This window comes from Chionomys nivalis, unplaced genomic scaffold, assembly GCF_950005125.1.
Source record: "Chionomys nivalis unplaced genomic scaffold, mChiNiv1.1 scaffold_28, whole genome shotgun sequence".
NCBI classification, from domain to species: domain Eukaryota; kingdom Metazoa; phylum Chordata; class Mammalia; order Rodentia; family Cricetidae; genus Chionomys; species Chionomys nivalis.
The window spans coordinates 922,726-932,882 of NW_026646922.1; positions in this window are offsets into that span (position 1 = coordinate 922,726).

Genomic DNA, 10,157 nt, shown 5'->3' on the forward strand with positions numbered 1-10,157 from the left:
TAGCAGAGGTGGTGGAGGGAGGGGCTGGACCTGTCTTAGGCTTCTGAAATTTCAAAGTCCACATCCTGTGAAACACCTGTCCAACGAGGTCACATCTAATCTTTCTCAAAATGGTTCCACCAACTAGGGATCAAGCATTTAAATATAGGAGCTTTTATGGGACCATTCTCTTTCAAACCAACACATTGATCAAAATACAATTTTAGGACCCAAATTGCTCAATATTATATGATTAAAAAACAGCAAAGCAGATTCAGAGACTACTAGAGAAAAGAAATATATATTATAAGCATTATAAGCAACTTCTAAAACTTTACAGAGATATCTTGCTGCCTGGACTGTAACCCAAAGTTCTTCTGTAACATCGGGAAATCCTTCTTCACCCTACAGGCCCATAGTATCTGGCAGACTTTTCCATGAAGCAGTGAATTTTTAAGGCTGTTTGACCTCTATTGGCAGTTTGTCAGTCACATTCTTCTGTGTCCTGCAGAATGTCTGTAACATTTCATGAAGCAGGAACCCTGAAGGACTCAGGAGACATTTTTATGGTGTTGGTTTTCTTCTACTTTATGCAAGTTACAGGGATCAAACTCAGGTTGCCACGCCTTGGTGGCAAAAACCTTTGCCTTTTGAGCCCTCTTATATTTTCACTGGAATAAGAGAATAGACTTCCTCCCTTATTCTGAAGAACCACAGAAAAGGCCTTTTTCTTTTAGTGGGGCATGAGAATGTTTGCAGTTGAAGTATGGAAGGATGTTTTGCACACATTTTCTCTGTCTCTGTCTCTTCAGAAAACTGCCCTTGTTGAGGGACCAGGTGTATGCCAAGTTTGCCTATTTAGTATTGGGAGTGATAAGTCAGAGAAAATGAGGGGGTTGTCTGAGTTTCATACCAGACTCAGGCATTGAGATCCAGTATGGTGTTTTCCAGCAGAAGTTTCTTTTCAATTCTATTTTGTTTCTAATTGCCGTTTCATAAGTGGTCTCTTCAGGTACTTAATCCTCTTTGGTTTTCCCCTCCTGAGAAGTACTTTATATGTTTATTATTTGTTTATCTTAAAGTTTTTCTGAGGTCTATATTTGAACTTAATATGCAGCCCAGGCTGGCCTGGGACTCAGGAGCCTTTCCCCTCAGTCTCTCAAGTACTAGGATTACCACCATTTGCCACCAGTGTCCCGTGCTGAGCAATACTCTAGCCTGAGATGTATTTGAACAACATCAACTTTGATCCACTGGGAAGTGTACTTTGTGGTATACTTTTTCTCTCTTGGTAATTGTCTCCTTCTTGTTCATGGGTGATCTCTTGAGGCTGAGTGAAACTGGTGTGGTTGAAGACTGAGTCAGAGGAGCTGAGGGGGGATGCCCAGGAGAACTCTTCATCCAAACTGTAAATACCCATTGATGCAGAGTGACAGTGGGAGGACTTGTGTATTGTAGTGGTGAGCTGAGGGCCTCTTCCCACAGCTGGGCTCATGGCTGCCTGGCTAGTTCATGCCCCAAAATAACAACACACACACTGTATTCTTTTAAACACTGCTTGGTCCACTAGCTCTAGCCATTACTGGCTAAATCTTATATCCTGAAATGAATCAGATTCCCATGAGCTCTGTCACTGTGATCTCACATAGATAACTCATTCAGTGTTCACGTCCAGGACATTGAGTTTTAATTTTTGTCCTAATCTGATAAAGAAAAAAAGATGAGGAGAATAGAGGAGCCTGATGTAAGGCTTCAAAATGGGTCATTTGAAAAGGTAACACTGCCTGCCTCCACGTGTGCTGCCAACCTTTATTAGCAAATCCATCCTTTCATAGATTAGCTATACACAACCCAAGTGTGCAGCACACTGCTAACCACAGGTATGAACCTAACTGCCTTTGATTTCTGAAACAATTGCTGTCGCATCAAGGTCTCATACCAACACAGAAAACTATGTAAGAATGCCCCATCACCACCTTAGACGAATTTGAGGACCCCAAAGAAGCAGCAAGTTATCTTTATTGGAAATATAAATGTTTCTGCAGGGACAAAATGATGTACATTAAAAAACAGATTGGTGTACTCACTACGATTGTATGTGATATGATGCACACAGGATATTGGTTCTGAATACTTGGTCCTCAGGAGGTTTTTGAGGTTGTGGAGAACCAGAACATTGCTGGAGGAATTGGTGTCTGAAAGGATCAGCCTTGATGTATCAGGGCATTTTTTCATTGGTCCCCAATGTTTACTGATTTCCTTACAGAGAACAAGAAGCCTCCAAATCCTGCTGCCATGTCTTCTGCAACATGAACTGTGAAAACCCCCTCCACACCCTGGTTGTTTTCATCACATAAGAAGGTGTAAGTCATAAGCAATCTCCCACACCAGTTTAGAATTATGATTCATTATATGGTTATTTTTTTAAGGGGCAAAACTTACAGATTGCCATGCCAGACAACATCCCTTTGCAGGATCAGGAAGGGAGCCTAGTAGCTGGATGAAAAGATGGATGAATGAGAGCAAGCTGAAGTCAGTTGCTCCTAATTGAAAGAGAGAGAGACCACACCCCAATGGCCTTTATCTCAGTTGCTATAGCTTGAAGGAGCAGAAGGAGCTCCTGCAACACACCTATTTGGACATAGCAGCATAATTTACCAGTATGTGACAAAAACCTATTTTAGTTTATTGTTTACAGTCTTTCAGGATACATGGCAGAGACAGGATCTGCTTCATGCATTTGTGTGACCAATGATTACCCTTTAAGAAAAAACCCACAAACACTCCCAACAACATCATCAGCATTCAGCAACATGTCCATGATTGCTTTGCTTTGCCTTTGGTGGAGTGGTAACTCATGCTGCTAGTTAATCTGTGCAAGCAATGTGAATTTCCCTGTAAAGATATAGAGAGAATAGACAGTTTATCTTAAAAATGTCAGGAGGTCACACTGCAATGGAGTGGGTTAATCATCAAAATGTGACAGTGACATATTTAAGATCGCTCCTCTCTTTAAATCTCAGAATTGTCAAGATGTTATGTTTTTGTGCAGACTTCTCAGAGTTTTCTCCCATTCATGGTTTCCATGGATGTTTGCTAGTTATGCTTACATGTATTTTGCGAGATTCTGTCAGTTTTGCCATACACTCTCAGCTCCACAACTCCTCCTGCCCTAAGATTCTAGTTCCAGGCATTTTAGACATCTTGTGACTGTTGCACGAGTGTCTCATGTTTCGCCTAAATGATTTGGAATGTTATTTAGCCTGAGTTTTAACTTCCATACCTGAGTTCATTGACTTTCCTTGACCATCTTTCTTGGGCCACTGAGCTGAACTACTAGGGGTTTGCTCCAGTTACTTCTCCATCCTGAGACAACCTACACTCTCAGTACTACTGTAATAGTGTTTCTTTAGCAAGTATTCTTCTCAAGATAAGAAGAAATTTCAATATTATAATCCATCTACTGTTATTGTGTCTTAAACACACAAACACACCCCCATAAGTTATGCACACACACACTGTTGATATCTCAACTTAGTCAGTCATTCTGGGATTAGTAAGAGGCTTCTCTCTAGAGGGGTTCCTAGAAAGCCTTGGGGTGACCCCAACGAGGACCTTGGTCAGGTGAGCTGTGGGTGCCTGCACTGTGCCATATCCCTAGGGACTTCAGGTTCTTTGTCCCATAATCAGACTGATGACTATCTTGAATATCACCATAGAACTGTTGTACGGAAAACGATGGAGATAAAGACAGGGACCAACATCAGAAAACTAGACTGAGATTCCAAGCTCCAGTTCAAGAACTAAAGGGGAGAGAATAAGAGCAAAGAACTAAGGAATACAAGGGCTTGTTCCACCAATGAGACACTGTGTCTGAGCTAATGAAAACTCAACAAAACCAGCTGTGCTGGGACTGACACAGCACAGATTCAAAGTGAAAGCATTGAATGTGACTGACAATTGGGGCAGAATGAGAACCCAATGATAATGGAACTGGGATTTGTCTGTACTGCACATACAGGCTTTATGTGGTCCTATTATATGTGGATGCATACCTTCCTCAATCTGGATGGAGGGGGGGCAAGGGCTTCCCACAGGTCAAGGTACCCAGCCCTCTATTAGGACTGGATTTGAAGTGGAGAGGATTGGTGGTTGCCTGAGTAGTGAGGGGGAGGAGGAAAGGAAGTGGTAATTTGAAATTTATTATTTAAGAAGGAAGAAAAAATCATTCAGAGATAACCAACGGAGAGATGCGAGTTAAGAAATAAACTTTCATGAGAGTTGTTGACTCAGACACCAAAGACTTTTTCAGAAAAATAAGATACAGGGATTGAGTTGCTTGGGCAAGAGTGTGACTCGAGTAATTGGGAAGATGAGTGAGGGCTTATTTTATGTCTCCTGGTGGCTGTATACAGCTTTTTAGGAGCTGAATGCTGGATGTTTCTGTGGGTAAATAGGGAAGTAGCAGGCTTCTGTGGGGATTTCTGACATAAGTATAGCCTTGGTGATGTCACAAAACCTTGGTTCATGGTAGCAACTCTGTTCCACTCAAAGCACTAGTCTTCCATGAATGTGGGTTTATTATTCTCACAGTGCCTGAGGAGGATAGTTCAGGTCCTGGTCTCCACAACCGTTCAACAGGCTTTTTGCACATGAACATTTCCGGAAGATGGAATCTGGAGAGGTAGGACATTTTCTTTTGGTAAATATGTTTACAAAGCAACTAAGACCTCTGTAGTGCAAAAAAGTTTTCCTTCAAATGTCCTGCGGGTCCACCATTTCTGTTGTTACCAGCTCCTATATTTGATAGTTGTGGGGATGGTGAATGCCAGCTATTCTTCCCACTTTATCTTTGCTAACAATATCATATTCATCAATCCACTAAAATGGCAAAGCTCCACTTTGTCCATAGGTGTTTTAAAAGATACTAATTGTTGCTCAACTGCTGCTGTTGCCTAGAATAATGAGTCTTTCAGGTTGAAGTGGGTCTCACAGTACTAACTTCCACAATGAAGACACAGAATGGCTTTATGTAATATACCTGGGTCTGGATCAGGAGACACAATACAGAGAGCCAGTGGACTGGAGTGCCATGACCTTCGGCAGTCTGTCTTGGATTGAGCCCCATACCTATTAGCTTGATGTCGAAGGAGACGTGTGGATGTCCTTCGAATTCTTTGTTATCTGTTCAGATTTTTCTTACTCATTTCGGGGATAGGCATACCTTCTCCTCTCATTGACTTAGTTAGTCAGAAAGTAGGTTTCTCAGCAGAGGTCATTTGCCTTTGGGCAGCAGGAATTTGTCTCTGATACTTATATAGTGAGCTGTAGTGAAAAATTTGCTAATTGTCCTATTCATTTCATAAGAGAATATTACAGTTAGGTATGCAAAACTGTTCAGCACTGTCTTTGTCTCCTGCCCCAAAGTTCTTCCAGAAAGGAGCCTTGACCTCACAGCCTCCCCTTCTTATCCTTGCAGGCACTCATTATTGATACCACGACTTTGTTTCTGAATTAAACAGAGGGAAAGTTATTTCAACCTAGAGAGTGGGCAGCTATGAAGCCCAAGCACAGAAAGATATCCAAGAAACAGCGGACCAGGAGGTGAGTGGCCTATCTCAGCAAGTCTACAGCCATGATGAAGATGCCTCTTAGTATGAGATGCATGCCACCTGTGCAGAAGAGGAATGGGTCATCTCTCCAGATGCAAAAACTGATTAGGCCTTTTGAGGCCCTGGAGAATATTGTCGGCCGCAGAATTACTCACGGCTGGAAGGAAGCCAATGAACCAGTCACCCAGTGGAAAGCCATCATTCTAGATCAACTGCCAAAAAATCTCTTTCTCTATTTGTTGAAGTATGATGGGATAGCTTTGTCTATGGATTGGAACCTCACAGTGATGAAAGGGTTTTAAACCCTTCGTTCCTGCATAACAATGTACCATTTCCTCAGGAGACAGACACTCATCTCTCAAACACCAGAGTTGGTAGAGCAGTAAAACAAACATTTCAGGGCACAAATGGCTCTAAGGATGACTGGAAGGGGTTGGTCATAGAGGAGGTGCCAATCATGAAGACCTGGTGCTATATTACCTACAAAAAAGGTCCAGTCTTGTACATTTGCCACCTCCTGGTTGACTACCTTGAAGGTAACCTCCAAATCATGCCAGGCTCTATGGAAGTGTGGAGTGTGCTGGTCTCAGATGAGGTGCAGACCATGAAGAACTGTTTCTACATTACATATGAGAAAGATCCAGTTGTGTATCTTTTCCACCGTCTAGATTACTACATTGAAAACAACCTTCATATTATGCCAGGATGTCCTCCAATAGGGGTGAATTTGGATTTAGGCAGGGATTCCTTGGCAGGCAAGAATGTGCAGCACAGCAGAAAAGATGGAACCCAAAAGATAGGTAAAATTATTTACCAAGTTCCCACCAAAACTTTCGTGTATTTCATCAAGTTTTATAATGACTTCCATATCTATGTCTATGATTTGATGAAGATCTGTTAAAGTGAAATTCACAAATTTTGGGGGTCAGACTTAAAACTGTGTTTGGGGAACTCTTTTTTTCAGAAATACCTCAGGTCTTCTATTAATCCTGGTATCTTTCCCAATGGAAATTTATTTTGCTCTAAAAATAAAAATTTGTGAAGATGTTATGTTGTTTGGTCAATGATTGAATGTCTGGTGGATGGGACATCACAGAAAGATATGCCTCAAAACAAAACAGAACTTATGGTCTTTTCCCCTTGGATAGGAAAGGAAGAAAGGAGATGCAGTGTGTGGAAGAGGACAAGATGGCTGTTTTGGAAACAGAGGAGAGTGGCCAAAAAGATGTAGGATCTCAGAGAGGGATAATGCATGAGGGAAAAGCGTGTCATATGGAAAGATGTGACATCGTGGTGTTGGGACTTAAGAGGATACAGAGTGATCGTGAATGGTCACAAATGTATACTCAGAAGCAAAGAAAATTAGGTTTCATTTGATTAATGGTTTAATTCATACCATCTGGAAGTTTCTGGGTATATTATCTCCACTGGAGCATGATGAGTGACCAGGATCCTCCTGCCTAAAGAAAAGTGTCTACTCTCAGTGGCTCTTCTGCAATGGGTTGGACCTTAGGCTACCTAATTACTTTTGCCAGGCTTCTGTCTGCCACATATTTTGTCATGCCTGGGTTCTTTCTGTCTTGCACTCTCACAGGTCTTAAGCATGCCACTCAACCCTTGTGAGTTCATTTAAACAATTGGCCCGCAATAACTGTAAAAAACTGTACCCTTTACATGGATCATGTTCTGTGGGACTTCGCTATAAAAGTCATGAACAGACTCACCTGCACCCAGGCTAAACATGTACACATTGATGTATATTGGTTTGTGACATGCACACATATGATGAATGCACCGAGCTCCCTAGAATCAGTTATCTAGGGAATCTGTGATGTTAGGAGGAGTGTGGAAAAGACCCCACAAACCCATCAGACCCGAAAATACCAGTACGATATTGATACCTGACTCCCATCAAGGGGTATTGTGGAGTGTGTGAATTAGGATTGAAGTGAGGTGATGGAGGATTCTGGAAATCAAATCACTGAAGGAAAGATTGAGTAAGGTATGTGGCCAACTGGCCCGTTAAATACAAAGGAATAAGATGTCAATGTATCAGTGGTTAGGGGTCCATCATAATGCTCTGCATATCTGTCAAGGGCCAATGTGAAGTTAATGCAGTATGAACTTGCCTTTCAGCTCCTCAGAGTGTGAGTTCATTCTCAGTTGAAAAAAAGTATGGTCGTGCAGTGAGTTCCTTGGTTAAGATTTTAGACTTTGGTAATGAGATCAAATCTTGATTCCATCCTTCCTTTTTTAGACTGTGTAACATGTCTGAGACTAGCTTCCTTTTGTCTTTGGAAGAGAGGAGGGAGGATTCAAGAGGCCAAATGAGATAGTGGAGAGGGTTCTTACAGAAAGATTTCTTCTAATGTCATTGTATGAGGAAGGCCAAATTGATGGATGAGGGTTAAATGTCTATAGGTTAATAAAGAAACTGCCTTGGCCCTTTTGATAAGACAGCAGGTTAGATATGCAAGGTAAACAACAGAATGCTTGGAGAAAGAAGCCTAGTCAACAGACGCCATGCCCCCCTCCCCCCCGAGACAGAAGCAGCTTATGATTCTCATAAGCTCATGGTGCTTCACAGATTATTTGAAATGGGTTAATCAAGATGTGAGAATTAGCAACTAACAGGCTAGACCTAATGGGCAAAGTATTATTTAAAATAATACAGTTTCTATGTAATTATTTTGGGTAAAGCTAGCCAGTGCGGGAACCCGGTGGCAGAAAACATTCAGCTGTTCCTACAACTCAAAAGAACAGTCAAAATTAAGCTCAAAACTTCACCACAGAAATGTGTATATTTAGAAATTCAAAAGACAGTTGTTTAATATATGAGTGTAACTTTTTATGGAAATGTGTATACATGCATGCAAAGACCAGAATTAACCGTGGGTGTCCTCCTTAATTACTCTCTGTCATGATTAAGATATGTCATCTCTTTGAACCTGGAGCTGACCAATTCCCCTTGAACAAACAGCGAGTCTTAGAGACCCAGGTGTGGCTGTCTCCTCAGAACTGAGAGATGAGTTAATATCTTTAATGCCGAGATTTTTGCACAAGTTTGAAGGGATCAAATTTATGGTCTCCATCTGTATGGAATGCACCTTACTGACTGTGCCATGGCTGAAGAACAAGACAGTTGGTTAAAAAATATTGAGCTGTGAGCAAATATTCTGGATCACAAAAGGGAATCGTATAACTTTAAAAGAAGTGCTGTGGAGATTGAGATGAGAGACATTCAAACGTGAATGCCTTTGCTTCCTCCCCTCAAGTCTCCTGGTGGATGTGTCCAGAGGCCTACTAAATTATCACCACATGGGGAAACTGCGAACTGTGAAATCTGTTTGTGCTCAGGTCTTGATATCAAATTTAGGGTGTAATTATATAAAAGTGTACATCCAAAGGAAACATGCAATGGTAGGTCTATCCCAGTAGTATATCACTTTTTAAAGCAGATGTTAATTTCTGTACATAATCATTTTAGAGGGGTATGACAGCAGATGCTCAAGGCCGAGGTGCATTGCTATAGATGCTTAAGGAAAAGAAATATTGCTCCAGATTCTCAAGACAGAAATGCATCATTGTAGATTCTCATGGCAGAGATTCATTACATGGGACTGAAATGTAATTTCAGCTCCTGAGCTCTGACTGCCAAGATTTGTGGCTCAATAACTTTTAAAAATGATATCAGTATCATGTTGGGATAGGGACTTGGGGTTCTTCATTGCTCAGTGACCACCCTTGACTCCTCACTGCCTCCTTTTTGCAGTCCCCATTTTTCTACTTTCTGATTATGAAAGCCATCTTTTGCAGTCTTAGCTTTTTCCAGAATGTAACTGAATTTACTCTCTGAAACTCTGAAACTACCCATGGTGTTACATGACTTAGCTTTGGTATTAGGTCCTCAACTTCCATTGATGCTCAGAATTCTTCATCTGTTTCCTTGTTGCTGCATATGTAATTGTGGCCATGTATGTTATACCTCATTCTGGATGCTCTACCTATTTTTCTGTTATTCCTGCAAATGATTCATCCCAATGTACCTGAGAGAGAGACCACTCTGGGGTAGAAGACCAGCAAAGAGGACAGTTTAATACCGTGGTATTACAATCCCAGATGAGATGCTTCCCAAACCAGCAGGCATTCTGTTCATATGATCAGAAGAGAGGAAGATGTGCCTGTGTAGATTGACATCATCACATCCTAGAAGATATATTACCTCCCAACTCTGTTAGTTATAATGCTTCTCCAAGTGTCCTTAATAAGCCTTTTTATTTTCATCTGTGAGATTGTTGTAGAGATTCTAGGGAGACATGCCTCCTTTTGTCCATGATGAGCATAACTCCAGGGAAAATGGTCATATGTGGCACACTCTGGCTGCCCCTCTCAGAAGAGAAACTTCCAATGCTTGTGCTAGCTGCTTGGAGATATTGTGGCCTAGACAGGAATAGTGACTGTGGAAAGAGCTGTGGCTGTTTCCTTCTTAGCTCAGGTCCCCTCCTCCATTTTGAAAGACTATAGGGTAGTGATCTCATACTCCCTTTCCTTCTCTTTTTTCCCTCC